We start from the raw sequence: 17,088 nt of genomic DNA on the forward strand, positions 1-17,088 counted from the left end.
TAATCCCTGGATAAATTTTCAAAAAGCCTCTAAGACAGTGTGATATGGACACTATTGCATAGAATAGTAGCAGTACTGCTGTTTCATATTGGTAGAAAATGTCATCATTCCTAATGTATTTTCACATACGTGATCTCAAATGATCCAAAAAAACTTAATAAATTATCATATTAGATAGCCTCAAAGGGTCATTTTTTCTTTCTTTTTAAAAGTCATGCTCATCAATTTTTTAAGTTCTTGCTCCATGTGGAATTTTATGTATCCCTGAACATATACCAACATCCATAGAGTTTATAACATTTCCAACTCAGTCACTTGACAGGTGATTTCAAAGAACTGGTTGGAAAGCCTTTATGGAGTACTTTGACAGATACTTAATTTCTATTTGTGGGTTTCTATTTCAAAGTAGCCTAGCATACATTCAATCAGAGTTTAAGGTAAAAAATACAGAAGCCTGAACAACTTCATGGATAACAAAGTAAAATGCTATCCTTCCTTTTACTTAAAAAAATGGCCGGGATATGTATTTTTACATTTTTCTTTGTAAGTTCCTGAGGGAAGGGGTAACAGCTCTTAAGCCCCCTTTCCTTCTACTTTATGATTTCAGTATCTATTTGCTTCATTCAAATCCAGTAAAAGAATATCCTGCTATGCTTCATCATATTTTCTAACCCAGTTACAAGAAAAATTAAATGAATTAAATTTCAAAATGTCTGGAAATTTGTTTCCCAGTTGACAGCTCTGACTTAAGCCAGAGTTCCTGTGGCTTAATTCCAGGAAATCTTTTTTTACCTGATGGTTACAAGCTAGAGGTTGACATTATTCTCATATGGAATCTTTTTATCTTTAGCTTTTCATCACCTAATTCCCAGGGAAGCAATTTTGTTTAAGAACAGCAACAGCAAAATATGTTTATTGAGAGTCACAGGAAATCCAATGCTGAAAGTAAGCAGAAAAAAACTAAAAGTAAGACATAAAAGTTTGTTTATTACTTGGTCTAAGCGAGCACTTAGCATTCACACAGAGTACCCACAGTGGTTTTCCAATGGTGAAGACAGTCTCTCCAATTATATCAATAAATTATAATAATAAAACACAAAATAAAATTAATTCAACCTTAATACCTCTGAATAAAAGTAAACTAAATCAAAGAATTGCATTTTCTCCTATGAATTCAAACTAATAGAAAGCAGAACTGAATTTCAAAATGGGATCATAGCACCATCTGCAGGTTCATAAGTCTTAAAACACAGATTAGATTTTTTAAAAATGTGTGGTTTTTTTTTTTTTCTCTTTTCTTGAAGGAAATAGATGTAAACCAGAGGTCTTTTATCCAGCTAAATTATGGAATTTTCCAGAAAAATAACCATGTGAAAAAATACTGTAGCTGAGTTTATCCTGAACACTTTGTTACTATAAAATTCAGTAAACACAAAACTACAAATACGAATTTACTGTTTAAATCTGCTTTCCCCCATACTTTGGCATATCTTTCCACAATGTTCCCACATCTCTAGCAGAACTTATTTCCTACCTAAGACTTTTCATGAAAATGATATTATGAAAAGAACAACAGGCACACACAGACTCATTTCAGTGCCTGAAAGTACATTTTTAAAAGGCTGAAAAATATTAAAAGAAGAAAAATGCTTTGTTACATTTGAAAATTATATGAAACAAAATTTCAGTGCTCATCAATGAAGTTTTATTGGAACACGGAAATGCTTGTCAAATATGTATTATCTGAGGCTGCTTTTGTGATACAATGGCCAAGCTGCATAGTTGTGACAGAGACTGTATAGCCTGCAAGACCTAAAATGTTTACTATTTGACCCTTCACAAATAAGCTTTGTGGACATCTGGCCTAGAGCCTCCTGTTAAGGAAGATATTTAAGAAGTTGTGTTAAACTTCGCATTCTTAAATCCTTTAGATTTCAATAATTTTACTGGGAAATATATGCATGTGTATATATGTGTGTGTATATATATATACTTTTAATATACGCTATGGATAATATGGCTTACCTGGTGGCTCAGATGGTAAAGAATCTGCCTGTAATGCAGGAGACCTGGGTTCGATCCCTGGGTTGGAAAGATCCCCTGAGAAGGGAACAGTTACCCACTCCAGTATTCTGGCCTGGAGAATTCCATGGACAGAGGAGCCTGGCAGGCTACAGTCTATGGGCTGCAAAGAGTCTCACACAACTAAGTGACTTTCACTTTCACTTTCTTGGATAATATGTTTGTATGTAAATGCATATGTGTTATATGCATAATGTATGCATATATTGAATGCCTGCCTCTACTGAATACTCTCCAGTTGCCCCTTTACATCTGTTCTCTGCTCTACTATGCTCTGTGGTCCTCTGGCTCCTGGTTGGACTTAGCCAAAGGGAGGCACTAGTAGAAAACTAAGGGACTGAAGATTAGAGAAAGAAGTTTTCTGAATATTTATTCTCCATAAGCCATGGTTTGGAAGAGACTACATTCCTCTCTCAAGACCCAGAATCTGCACAGTGGCCCCTCTCCTGCAGCCCTACAGGTGCCAAAAGCTCAGGGGCTGAGGCTATTCCATGGGTCCTTTGCCGCCTCATTAGTTCTCAACACTAAATTCTCCTCAATCCTTATTAAACTCTAATATCTTCATGAAACTCTGTTCATCTAACCTTTGGAGAGAGCCATGTGTGTCCTTCTCAGACCGTATCTCAACGTCACGCTTCAAAGAGTAACTGGAGACATTGAAATTTAGGATTCAATAGCTGCAGGAAATAAAATCTGTCACTGTTTCCACTTCTTCGGTGACATATTTTATTTCCTTGGACTCCAAAATCACTGCAGATGGTGAGTGCAGCCCCAAAGCTAAAAGATGCTTGCTCCTTGGAAAAAAAGCTATGACAAATCTAGACAGCATATTAAAAAGCAGAGACTTTTACTTAGTCAACAAAGGTCTGTATAGTCAAAGCTATGGTTTTTCCAGTAGTCATGTACAGATGTGAGAGTTGGACTATAAAGAAGACCGAGTGTCAAAGAATAGAGACTTTCAAACTGTGGTGCTAGAGAAGACTCTTGAGAGTCCCTGGATAGCAAGGAGATCAAACCAGTCAATCCGAAAAGAAATCAATCCTGACTATTCATCGGAAGGACTGATGCTGAAGCTGAAGCTCCAATACTTTGGCCACATGATGGAAAGCTAACTCATTGGAAAACTCATCTTACCCAGCATCAGGGTAAGATGGAGGGTCGGAGGATAAGGAGGCGACAGAGGATGAGATGGTTGGATGGGATCACTGACTCAATGGACATGAGTTTAAGCAAACTCCAGGAGATAGTGAAAGACACGGAAGCCTGGTGTGCTGCAGTCCATGGGGTTGCAAAGAGTTGGATTATGACTGAGCAACCGAACAACAACAACAAAACTTTAGAAAGCTTTCTTGTTTTTAAAGTTCTAATATATTAAATTTAAGTTGAGAGAATCCTTTGAATAATCAATGTGGAAGCTTATAGAAAGGTCACTCTAGCCCTGAGCATGTCTGCCGGACTGGTGAACAATTAGTTTTTGAAGGTTGTGAAACAGAGATAAACATGAAGCCCTTTCAGACCCTTGCTGTTACTCAGGTCCCTCCAGGAAAAGAAGCTGGATCTATTGTGACACATATCAGGAGGAAAGGTCATTGTACTGCCAGAAGCCAAACACCAAACCCTGATAGGGTCTCTGTGGTGAGCAGCGCAGTGGTCCTGGGAAGGACATCTGAGGCCATCACAGGCTCCACCTCCCAGGGCTCCTGGCGCCTGGTCCTCAGGAAATAGACTCTCACTGTCTAGGAAGCAGGAGATGTGGCTATTTGATAAACTTTATTTTTTAGTTAATCATCATTCTAATATCCTGTATCTGTAGTCATTTCTCTGTACTTCCCAGGCTGAGAGACTGATGTTCTAATTTCTGACTCATAAAACCATAATTTTTAGGTAAAAAGAATGTAAGATAGTGCTTTATCTTATCTGCCAGTTTGTTTTGAGAGATTCTCAGCCTTCAATATCCAAAAGAGGCATCAGTTTCTATTTCATTTAGGGACACAGAGTTGAAAAGCCAAACTCCGTTTCCTATCTTAGCTCTCAAGGGGAGCAAAGATCAGTGGAAAACAGAGACACTGCGTACCTAATTATAAGGTTTATGAAAGGCAGAGCAGGTATTTCTGAGAGCATGATATCAAAGCAGAGATTTATTGAGGGCATGCGCTTTGGCTTAAAAACTAAAGGAGAAGAAGAGGGATGAACATTCCATGTATAAAAATAAAACAATAACATATTTTAGAAGAGCTGGAGGTATGACATACATGAGAAATTGATATGGAACTTCATCTTATGGAAAAGGAGCACCAGTAGGTAGGGGGATGATATGAGCTTCTATTTGCTTTGTCTGCTATAACAGATAACTTACTGGGTATAGAAAGACCAGAATGTCAGTCTGCTGAGACTAGTGTTCTGGCTCCAGAGGATACTAAAGCAGATTTTCTGTCCAAAAGAAGAAAGGAAAAAACAGAGTCCTTGGGATCTAATAAGGAGAGAAACTGCTCTAATCATTTATAAAAATAAGAGTTAGAAATTAGATGCTCTCATCAATTGTAGCTTCTTCTAAGAGATAGTAGGTTTCAAATGTATAAGGACTTCTGTCTTTACAAAGATTCCCCCAAAGTCAATTCATCCAGGAATTGTAATTTAGAGCATAAAAAATGGCCAGGGTCTCTCAAAAATCTTCCTCTCAACATTGTTATGTGACGCAACAAACATGAGTTTGCGCAAACACCAGGAGATATCGAAGGACAGAGAAACCTGTCATGCTGCAGTCCATGGGGTCGAAAAGAGTTGGACATGACTTACCAACTGAACAACAAAACAACTTTTGTTAATCCAAGTGGCATCAGTTAAATAGCTGGCTTAAGTTACTAAACTAATATGGGTAGGGAGAAGCTAAATGCTTTATAAAGCCAAATTGAGAAAAATATATCTTCAGATCAGATCAGTCGCTCAGTTGTGTCCGACTCTTTGTGACCCCATGAATCGCAGCACGCCAGGCCTCCCTGTCCATCACCAACTCCCGGAGTTCACTGAGACTCACGTCCATCGAGTCAGTGATGCCATCCAGCCATCTCATCCTCTGTTGTCCCCTTCTCCTCTTGCCTCCAATCCCTCCCAGCATCAGTCTTTTCCAATGAGTCAACTCTTCGCATGAGGTGGCCAAAGTACTGGAGTTTCAGCTTTAGCATCATTCCTTCCAAAGAAATCCCAGGGCTGATCTCCTTCAGAATGGACTGGTTGGATCTCCTTGCAGTCCAAGGGACTCTCAAGAGTCTTCTCCAACACCACAGTTCAAAAGCATCAATTCTTCGGCGCTCAGCCTTCTTCACAGTCCAACTCTCACATCCATGCATGACCACAGGAAAAACCATAGCCTTGACTAGATGAACCTTTGTTGGCAAAGTAATGTCTCTGCTTTTGAATATGCTCTCTAGGTTGGTCATAACTTTCCTTCCAAGGAGTAAGCGTCTTTTAATTTCATGGCTGCAGTCACCATCTGCAGTGATTTTGGAGCCCCCAAAAATAAAGTCTGACACTGTTTCCACTGTTTCCCCATCTATTTCCCATGAAGTGATGGGACTGGATGCCATGATCTTTGTTTTCTGAATGTTGAGCTTTAAGCCAATTTTTTCACTCTCCACTTTCACTTTCACCAAGAGGCTTTTTAGTTCCTCTTCACTTTCTGCCATAAGGGTGGTGTCATCTACATATCTGAGGTGATTGATATTTCTCCCGGCAATCTTGATTCCAGCTTGTGTTTCTTCCAGCCCAGTGTTTCTCATGATGTACTCTGCATATAAGTTAAATAAACAGGGCGACAATATACAGTCTTGACATACTCCTTTTCCTATTTGGAACCAGTCTGTTGTTCCATTTCCAGTTCTAACTGTTGCTTCCTGACCTGCATACAAAGTTCTCAAGAGGCAGATCAGGTGGTCTGGTATTCCCATCTCTTGAAGAATTTTCCACAGTTTATTGTGATCCACACAGTCAAAGGCTTTGGCATAGTCAATAAAGCAGAAATAGATATTTTTCTGGAACTCTCTTGCTTTTTCCATGATCCAGTGGATGTTGGCAATTTGATTTCTGGTTCCTCTGCCTTTTCTAAAACCAGCTTGAACATCAGGAAGTTCATGGTTCGCATTTTGCTGAAGCCTGGCTTGGAGAATTTTGAGCATTACTTTACTAGCGTGTGAGATGAGTGTAATTGTGTGGTAGTTTGAGCATTCTTTGGCATTGCCTTTCTTTGGGATTGGAATGAAAACTGACCATTTCCAGTCCTGTGGCCACTGCTGAGTTTTCCAAATTTGCTGGCATATTGAGTGCAGCACTTTCACAGCATCATCTTTCGGGATTTGGAATAGCTCAACTGGAATTCTATCACCTCCACTAGCTTTGTTCGTAGTGATGCTTTCTAAGGCCCACTTGACTTCACATTCCAGAATGTCTGGCTCTATCTTAGCTTTGTCTAAATAGCTTTAATATTGCATATTTCCCTCATTCTTAGAAACCAATTTGGAGGACCTAGAAAATGTCAGTAGTTTGTAAAATAGTAATTAAATAAACAGCAAGATAAATAATTAGAATAAATTAAACAAGACAGTCACTAAATGTGGAGAATCTTAAACTAGAGAAATATCAAGTGTATTACAAAAACTATACAATATTAGATAGTCTAAAGGTAGTGCCTCTGAGTTGGAGGATAATTGCCTGCTTGCTTGTCTCCTTTTCTGGGGTAAGAGAGGTGAAAGTGAAGATGGTGGGTGGCTTATTAGAAAAGAAAGATATAGGAAATAGAAAATCTTTAAAAAAACAATTTTTTTTAACTCTCCTGACAGCCTTAAGCTATAAAGAGCTTTTGAAAATTAACCTTGCATCCCTAAAACTTCTCTTCTAAAGAAGGTGTTTATGGCTAATGGAAAAATATATCTGTAAATCAGATATGACTAAATATGCTTTCATTTTTATGTAAAGTACTAGCTTTTCAAACATGAAGAATATTTGTTGTTTTGTTCTTCCTTCCCAATAAAACACCTCACTCTGAAAATGATTTCCTCTGAGAGAAGCCCACTTGTTTAAAATGACTAAACTTCAGCTTCTTTTGAAGCAGAGTAGTTTACTTAAATGTCTCACACATTAGTGCAAAATGCTAAACACTTCATAAAATGGTAACTGAATTTGCCTCTTTCTTTCTTTCTTTCTCTCTTTTGTTTGTTTTTGGTTGCTCTGGGTCTTCATTACGGTGTGGGAGACTTTCTAGCTGTGGCATGCAGGTGGAGTTGCCCCAGGACATGTAGAATCTTAGTTCCCTGACCAGGGATCAAACCAACATCCCCTGCATTGGAAGGCGGTGGATTCTTAATCACTGGACCACCAGGGAAGTCCCTGCTTATTAGTTTCTTTTTGGTTTGTTTTGTGTGTTTTTTTAAACATATACTGTGTAGTGGGCTTCCCTGGTAGCTCAGACAGTAAAGAATCTGCCTGCAATGTGGGAGACCTGGGTTTGATCCCTGGGTTGGGAAGATTCCCCTGGAGGAGGGCATGGCAACCTATGCCAGTATTCTTGCCTGGAGAATCCCCATGGACAGAGGAGCCTGGCGGGCGACAGTCCATGAGGTCACAAAGAGTTGGACATGACTGAGCAACTAAGCACAACACAGCACATACAATCTAATAGGAGACATTGTATTAAATACAGTATCATTTGATCCAAACAATACTATGAGCTAAGTGTTATTTTCTCCATCTTCAGCAGGGAAAAGAAAATGCCATCTAGAGGAATTAATTAATTGGCACAATATTGTCCTACTAATGAGTGGAGGACCCAGTATTTAAAAGATAGGAAGTCCATTAGTAACTAATGAAATCCTGAAAGACTCTAATGAAAACCCTGGAATTTGTCAAGGAATTTTCAAATATTTATGAAATAAAAATCACAAGATTAAGGAAAGAATGAAAAATATTTATAATCCCATTACACAATGACTATTTCCATTTCTTTCACGTTTTTATACATATATGTTTTTAGTTGTTGAATGTATAACAGTTGTTAAGTATATGTCTATAACTTAGTATTTTGCTATCCTTTCTTGATGCTTAGTCAGATGTTTTCATGATTTTACAAATTTTTATAACTTCATAATATTTTCATAATATTGCACTTTGTTGATATGGTGGCGCTAGTGGTAAAGAATCCACCTGCCAATGCAGGAGATGCAAGAGATGCAGGTTTGATCCCTGAGTTGGGAAGATCCCCTGGAGGAGGAAATGGCAGCCAGCTCCAGTATTCTTGTCTGGAAAATTCCATGGACAGGGCTATAGTCCATGGGGTCTCAGAGTCAGACACAACTAAGCAACTGGGCATACACAGACACCCCCCTAAATACAGCATCTCTGCGAGATGGGAGAGGTGGGTTCTTCCCAATATTTTATTATATTCTCTTATAAAGAAAGACATGCTGGATATCTTCATGAATGTATATAGCTCTTTTGCTTTCCTTAAATAGCTTCACTGGGATAAAACCCTGGAGTAGAATTGCTGTGTCAACTCTGGTGTAAACAGTCATACAGCTGGCTGGAGAAATTTGAAAGGATGAAGAATAAACCATTTAAGTGGATGCTCTTAATTACATACAAATGCAACAATACTTAAACAGTAGCTGACTAACAGGAGATGTCCAGCTATTCTGCTAGCAGCTCTCAATTTCTCTCAGCTGTGCAACCTTAAATAGAATGATCACTATACAAATGCTCTTGAAGAACATGCTTGTGTGCTCAGTCATGTCCAACTCTTCGTGACCGCATGGACTGTGGCTTGCCAGGTCCCTCTGTCCATGGAATTTTCCACGCAAGAATACTGGAGTGGGTTGCTATTTGCTGCTCCAGGGGATTTTCCCTATTATCTTGTTCTTTAATAATTGAATAGCATTTTGAGTGCAATAGATATGTTGCTCCTCTTCTAGACACACACAGTGGAAAGGCATATTCTTTTAAAGTATTTGTCTCTTGTATCACATCTCTCGTGTCTCCTGTATTGACAGGAGGGTTATTTTACCACTAGTGCCACCTGAGAAGTCCCATATATTTTGTATATTTTATGTATTAAGAAAAAATATATTAGAATATGAAAGTGAAAGTGAAGTCACGTCCAACTCTTTGCGACCCCATGGACTGTAGCCTACCAGGCTCCTCTGTCCATAGGATTTTCCAGGCAATAGTATTGGAATGGATTGCCATTTCCTTCTCCAGGGGATCTTCCCAACCCAGGGATCAAACCCAGGTCTCCCACATTGTAGACAGGTGCTTTACCATCTGAGCCACCAGGAAAGTCCATATTAGAATATACACATATATATTTATATACTTTCATATTATGCTTATATAATATATAAATTATATAAACATAATATATATTATTTATATTAAATATATATGAATTGTATTTTATATTAAGAAAAATATTAAGACTATATTTATATAGCTTTAATATATATACAGTCTTAAGGTCTTGGCTAGATTACAAATATAAAAATTTATTATGCATCTTTTGTGTGTGTACAGCTTAAGATTTAATATATATTTTATATATAAATATACATAAATGAAAATATATATTGACTATATATCTTTTATCAGGGTTTCCCTGGTGGCTCAGAGAGTAAAGAGTCTGCCTGCAATGTGGGAGACCCAGATTCTGTCCCTGGGTTGGGAAGATCCCCTGGAGAAGGAAATGGCAACCCACTCCAGTATTCTTGCCTGGAAAATCCCATGGATGGAGGAGCCTAGCAGTCTATAGTTCATGGGGTCACAAAGAGTCAGACATGACTGAGCGACTTCACTATCACTATATATCTTTACAACATACTTAATATATAAAATATATATGAAAATTTAAGTTGTATCCGCACACAAAATACACAATAAATATTTATACTTATGATTGAAACAAGATCTTAGGAAACTTCTGGCCTGACTGGCTATTGCTAGAAACAAAACTTTTAATTTCTTTAAAGCTAACAATACCGTTCAGCAAGGTATCTCATTCATTTACAGAGGAATACATTTTGCAAGCAATTTCCGTTAGTATATTGTTCCAGGAAACTGTATCACTCAAAGCCAGACTGTCTACGGGTGATTTATTCAACATTTCTTTTGTAATGTTCAAGATAAGCTCCTGATTACACCGGCTTTGAAAATATTCATGTTATGCTTATCAACACACTGACTGAACTATTTTCATTTCATTTGGAGTATACGCAAAATTATTTTCTATAAAAATCTTTATCTTTCTTGAAAATACACTTGGCCTTACCTCTGAGCATATATGAAGTGGATTTCTCTTCCAATCAGTTCTAAATCAGCGCCTCAGATTTTATAAGGGGTCCAGTCAGTGGTGCTAGTGGCAAAGAATTCACTTGCCAATACAGGAGACATAAGAGGCATGAGTTCGATCCCTGGGTCAGGAAGATTCCCCTGAAGGAAAGACTGGCAGTCCACTCCAGTATTCTTGCCTGGAGAATCCCATGGGCAGAGAACCCTGGCAGGCTACAGTCTATATGGTTGCAAAGAGTCGGACACGACTGAAGCGACTTAGCATGCACGCACAAGTCTGCTCTATTGAACTGACTCATGGGACATATGTTTTCTTTTTTTAGGGGACATGCTGAATTTCTTTCATTCTGAGAAGTAGAGAGCACAATCTCAAAACCCATTATCATATATATTTTTGAAAAGCTTATTAAGAAAAAGGTGTCCATGGACTTCTTTGGTGGTCAAGTGGCTAAGAGTCTGCCTTCTAATGCAGGAAACATGGGTTCAATCCCTGGTCAGAGAACTAAGATCCCATATACTTCTGGGCAACTAAGCCCACACACCACAGCTACTGAGCCTGCATGCCTCAAGTTAGATTCAACCTATTCAAAAATAGGTTTTAAATAATTTTTTTTTTTTTTTAAAGAAAAAGATATCCATAATGGGATTTGCAGCTTCTTTACTTCTGTAAATCAGTGGTTCTCAGTCTTTCCTGGAGCAAAGATCTTTCTGATAAAAGTTACAAATCCTGTCCTCAGAAAAAGGCATTAATGCCCACTCACGTCCACTTATGTACACAACTTACAGGATCCCTACAACTTTTATTTTAATGTTTATTGATCAACTCCCTTTGGGCTTTTGAAACTGTTTAAAAAGATTTGTTCCAGATACTCCAACATCTCTCAAGATCTCTAAAGTGAAGTGAGTGAAGTCACTCAGTCGTGTCCGACCCTCAGCAGCCCCATGGACTGCAGCCTTCCAGGCTCCTCCATCCATGGGATTTTCCAGGCAAGAGTACGGGAGTGGGGTGCCATTGCCTTCCAAGATCTCTAAGATGCCGTTTATCTGGATGATACTATGGCATTTCCCCTATGGTTTTATTTTAAGTGATTATTTTTTGTTATAAGGACAATTGCCTAAATTAAAATACATTCTCATAAAACTCTGCAGTAGCTATCCTAAGCATATTGCTTAAGGCTTTGTTCATTTCATCACATAGATCCTGTTTAGGATAAACTTCAAATCAGAAATTACTGTGCCTCTTCTTTGTGAATAATTTGCCTTTATTTTATGAGCACTCTGAATGATATGACTACTTATGTTTCTGTTTTTAAATTTTCATCTATAAAGCTAAAAACCAAATCCATGGCCCTTTGCTGGTAAGTGTTTAGGATGTAAGGCTCTCTCATTTGAGCACTAATCTCATTACTGGCTCTATTTTACTTCCTTTTAGCCCTAACATTGTCATATACTTCTTATCTATGTTACCTTGTTTAAAACCTTTTATAAAAATTTTATGACAGTAGAAAGAAGGAAGAAAAAAGACAGAACAAAGGAAAATGTAGAAAAGTTTTCTTAAATTAACTGTTATGTTCCTTTATTTGCAATTTCCTTCAAAACATGCAATTAATCAAATATTTAATTCTGATTTATATTTTAGTTTTAAAAGGCTTTAGAAAATTTAGGGAAAAAAACAAAAAAATGGTAATAAGATGTTGATTTACATGTTGCAAAATCTCAATTGCTAAAACATTTTTTAGTTAAGGAACATGTTTTAAATTTTTATTATTGAAACAATCAAATGTATAGATGAGTAGAGAAAATGGTATCATGAACACTCCTTTATATATCCATTGCCTAGATTTTAAAATTTTGCCATATTTGCTTCTTTAGTTTTCTTCTGTTAAAAGTATTTTAGAGTCATTAACATACAAAGCACATAAAGACTCTTCATTCTACACAAAGTCAGTATGAAAAGACATACAGACAAGCTTTTTGTCAGACAGAAAACAGAGAAATTCATACTACATAATGTATCAAAAACAATGGCTCTAACACACCCAAGAGATACACATGTATCTGTAGGAAGCAGAAGAGTTTTCTGTAGAGAAACCACTTTCAGGAGATGATTAGGTAGACTTAGGTTTTCTTATATCTGTCACTTGGCAAATGAGAGACCATCTTCAGGACATCTTATGTCATCCATCTTATATATTGGAGATGATGCGATTGCAAATATAGTCTCGTCATTACTGAAGACAACTGATTCATGCTGAAGGGGTATTTATGGACCCGATGTATTTACAAATCCATCAGAACCACCCATGGCAAGTACATTGTTGATGTTGTTAAAACGAATGGCATTGACTGGATAAATCTGCTCAGTATTCTTTTATTTCAGCCTTGGATACTTGAAAACAAGCTTCTACAGTACCTCAGGGCTCAGCAGGAGGTATTCAACAGCCACTCTTCAAAAGAGCTTAATACATAATTCTGCTTATTTGAAAATGCTCAAAGCAGTGAGCCTGGTACTTCGGGTTGGACATCCAGCACTGTCGCATGGAATCCATGTTCTGGGAGCCCACGTTAATCCTTTACTGCCCATCTTGCTCACAGTCAGCCATCTTCAGGCAGAGAGAAGGTTCTAGCACTGCAAGGAGTTCTGGGGTTCCACAGATTAACTGTCTGATCCCAATGCCCAGTGACCACCACCGTCATTTCTGGACAGAATTCACCGCATCTGATAGTGTTCCATCAAGCATCATGTGTTCCAACAAGATTTTCTTGATCAGTGTTGGAATCATGCATTTTCAGTCGAGGGTTTAGTCCTCCACTCAAAGTGTGTTCTGGATCGTTGAATGCGGGGAGCGAGCTCCGCCTGTGGCAAAGGTCATGAGGAAGGAGGCTTGGCATACGCAAAGGCGGGATCGAGCCTCAGGAGTCCCCCTGGAAATTCTCAAGCATCTACCCCCAAAACCAGAGTCTGCCTACTTTCTGCTTTGTGCTCCCACCTACACCTCTGACTTTACGGGGGGCTGTCCCCCACTACCTCTCTCTGAAAAAAGAGTTAGCTTACAGCTCCAGTTAACAATTCCTGGGTGTGACAGTGTTTCAACCTACAAACTCCTTTGGAAGTCCTCTAGCCTGCCTGAATAGGTTTTTCCGGCCACATGTGATTGTTCAGAGCCTCCCAACTGTTGAGAGGCAGGAGATGTTCTAAACTGTCTAAACACAGATTCCTTTGAGTAGTTATAAGATTGATTAGAAATTGTATTGGTGAAGGGTTTTTCACTTATTGGGCCAATGTTTGCTGCTAAGTCTCCATACCCCTTACCTACTGTGTCCTTGGCAGTGTATTGATTGATATAATGGGTGTATAGAAATGTAAGTAGTAGCCTCAATGTTTGTAACCTTGGACCCTTGAGTTAATTCTTTTCTTGATTGAGCCCACCTCACCTTTGCCCTATAGGAATGCAACTCTATCCAATGCTTTTTGGAGGCTGGTGCCTGACTTTAGAATAATCACCTTTACAGAAAAATAAGTTTCTTAAAATGTTAACAGGCCTCCGGGCCAGAAGATGATGTAAATCACCTAAACTTTTGCATATGATAAGTTTGCAGGAAGAAAGCCTGGCTTACTGCATGACTCTACCCCTCCCCCCATTATCCTCTATGCATAACTTAAGGTATAAAAACTACTTTGGAAAATAAAGTGCGGGCCTTGTTCACCGAAACTTGGTCTCCCCATGTTGTTCTTTCTCTTACCTTCTGGCTGAATTATTCAGCCTCTTTTCTTCACTGAATTTTCCTACTGAGCTATCCTTATTTCAGCATCTTTTCTCCACTGAATTTCCTCACTGAGCTATCCTCATTCTATTACTTTTTATATCCTTAATTAACGTTTAATTAAGTAGTTGTTTCCTGATTCTCGCCGATGCCGTCTCTCCTTCGAATACCCTGGATCAGCTGGGGCTGGACCCCGGCAGTTGAACACACATCCCAGACAGCCCTGGATGCTGGTACTTGAGCCGAACAACCGGAACATCGCAGAGATGCATCACTGAATTCCGGGAGGAAACAAGCAGAAGCTGGTCCTGGGACTGAACTTCACCAAGGAGACATCATCCTTAGCGGGTGGTTCAGACTGAACTCATGGGCTTCTCTCAGAAGTGACTTCACCGCCATCTCCTCCCGACTTTCCTCAGACGTTACTGTTTTCACCTTTTAGCGTGCATCTCTGAAATGGAAACATCCGTTTCTACAAAATCACGATAACATTTTCACACCTATTAAAATTTACAATAATCTCCTAGTGTCACACTAAAACTAATGTCACCAAACGTGTGTGTGTGTATCTGTGTGTTAGTTGCTCAGTCATGTCTGACTCTTTCTGACCCCATGGACTGTAGCCTGCCAGACTCCTGTGTCCATGGAATGCTCCAGGCGCTAGACTCCTGTGTCCATGGAATGCTCCAGGCGCCAGACTCCTGTGTCCATGGAATGCTCCAGGCAAGAATACTGGAGTAGGTTGCCATTCCCTTCTCCAGGGGATCTTCCTGACCCAGGGATCGAACCCAGGTCTCCTGTATTGTAGACAGTTTCTTTATCTTCTGAGCCACCAGGGACATCCATACAGACTCTATATTCAAATTACTGAGTTATCCAAATACCTTTTATAACTTCCCCAAATTCTTAATATTAGACTATATGAGGTAAGCTACTCAAAGTTCCTCTTCACTTCCATTTAACCATTTTGTTCTCCTCTAAAGGCCAATATATCTGGGTATCTCTAAATGGTTAAGAAAAACAAAATGATGAAATTGATTGTATTGTGGTCCCATTCAACAATAAGAATTAGCTCAAGACTCTTTAAGTCATTAATAAAAATTATCCTCTAGGAAAATTTCAATTTTCAATATTACTACAAAATAAGATGTCATTTATTACGAATTTTCCAAAGGTTCTAAATATTAATTAAAATCGATATGCATTGGCTTTTAAATATAGGCTAAATGTACCCAAAACCTTACTTATGTATAGCATTTTTAACTTTGGAAATAAAGAGAAACTTCTCTGTCAGTTTTTTTAACACTGCTAAATATTGTCAGCCCTTTAACATTTGATAATGCTCTCTGACTCCCTTTTAAAAAACTAGATTCGATCATAATAACTCATACTGTTCCTTGTATATTTTCTGTTCCTATTGAACATAGTCATACTCTTCATGCATTTTAAAAATGTTAGATATAAATTTTGTTTTAAAAATTTCTTTGAGGAGCATTATCTCATAAGCATTGCCTAATTTTATAAAGCAGCTGTAGATCAGGGATCTGGCCTGTGTTGTTTTATTTTTAAAAGCAAATTTCCAGTAAATGCAGTTTTCAGTTTACACTTATGAAGTAAAAATGTCAAGATGACTCAAAAACAATACGTTAAATTGCAAGTGAACTTTACAGATTTGATTTGGTAAAGATAGCACGAGATTCAGTGAGGCCAGACCCTGCATCTACAATACAACAGGCCTGAGTGAGCAGTCAGAGATCATTCCGGAAGATAACGTCAAAAGGCCAGACCCACACCGCTTATGCAAATACCTTTGGGGCGAATTAACCTAATAGGATGAAACATTTGCCTCAAAAAAAAAAAGATGTCAAAGCATGTGGGGAATGTTACTAAAGTGTCTCATCTAATGAGAAATTCAGAGAGGAAGAAACAATGGAAAAGCACACACTTCAAGGTAGAACTCAGAATAAAAAAAAAAAGTCCCTGCACACGAGTCTCATCACCTACTTCTGCCACTGGATGGCTGTGCTTCCTCCCAGTGAGGAGAACAGAAGTGTCTAAACATAAAGACTGAAATTATCTCAAACAGCACCTTTGATCTTGATGTTGATTGCACATGAGCATCTCCTCATTCAAAGACCTTTGGGGAAAGGGATTGAACTATCGAATTCTATAGTTGTCCAGAAGAAATAGGTTAAATGAAATTGTGGATTTAGCAGGCAAGTTGGAGGACTGAAAGAGAACCTTGGGAAAATGGTCCAGATTTTGAAACTGCAGTACAATGCGATGGTCTTTTAGCCAACAATTGGCATTGCATATTCTTTTTTTTTTAATTTTTGTTGTTGTTGTTGTGGTGAAAGTTTCATAATGTTTTATACTAAAGAATATGCCTGCAATGCAGAAGTCCCCGGTTTGATTCCTGGGAAAATCCGCTGGAGAAGGAATAGGCTGTCCTCTCCAGTATTCTTGGACTTCCCTGATGACTCAGCTGGTAAAGAATCCGCCTGCAATGTGGGAGACCTGGGTTCAATCCCTGGGTTGGGAAGATCCCCTACAGGTGGGAAAGGCTACCCATTCCAGTAGTCTGGCCTGGAGAATCCCATGGACTCTGTAGTCAATGGGGTTGCAAAGAGTCAGACACGATTGAGTGACTTTCACTCACTCACTCCCTCAACCATATTTAACTGCACAGTTCAGTGGCACTCGTACATCCACACTGTGGTGCAGCTCTCACCATCATTCATCTCCTGAATTTTTCACTTTCCTAAACTGAAACTCTGTTCCCATTCAACATTAACTCCCCATTCTGTTTTTTGTTTTTTTTTTTTAATTTATTGATTTTAATTGAAGGCTAATTACTTTACAATCTTGTGGTGGTTTTTGCCATACGTTGACATGAATCCTATGTCCCCCTGTCCT

The 17,088-nt window shown here is 38.5% G+C and overlaps 1 pseudogene; it reads right to left on the reverse strand.

The window, feature by feature from the left end:
* Positions 1-12,223: 12,223 nt before the first annotated feature.
* Positions 12,224-13,349, reverse strand: LOC112587283 (annotated as a pseudogene).
* Between the last annotated feature and the right edge of the window lie 3,739 nt (positions 13,350-17,088).

This window comes from Bubalus bubalis, chromosome 10 (genome assembly GCF_019923935.1).
Source record: "Bubalus bubalis isolate 160015118507 breed Murrah chromosome 10, NDDB_SH_1, whole genome shotgun sequence".
Taxonomy (NCBI): Eukaryota; Metazoa; Chordata; class Mammalia; order Artiodactyla; family Bovidae; genus Bubalus; species Bubalus bubalis.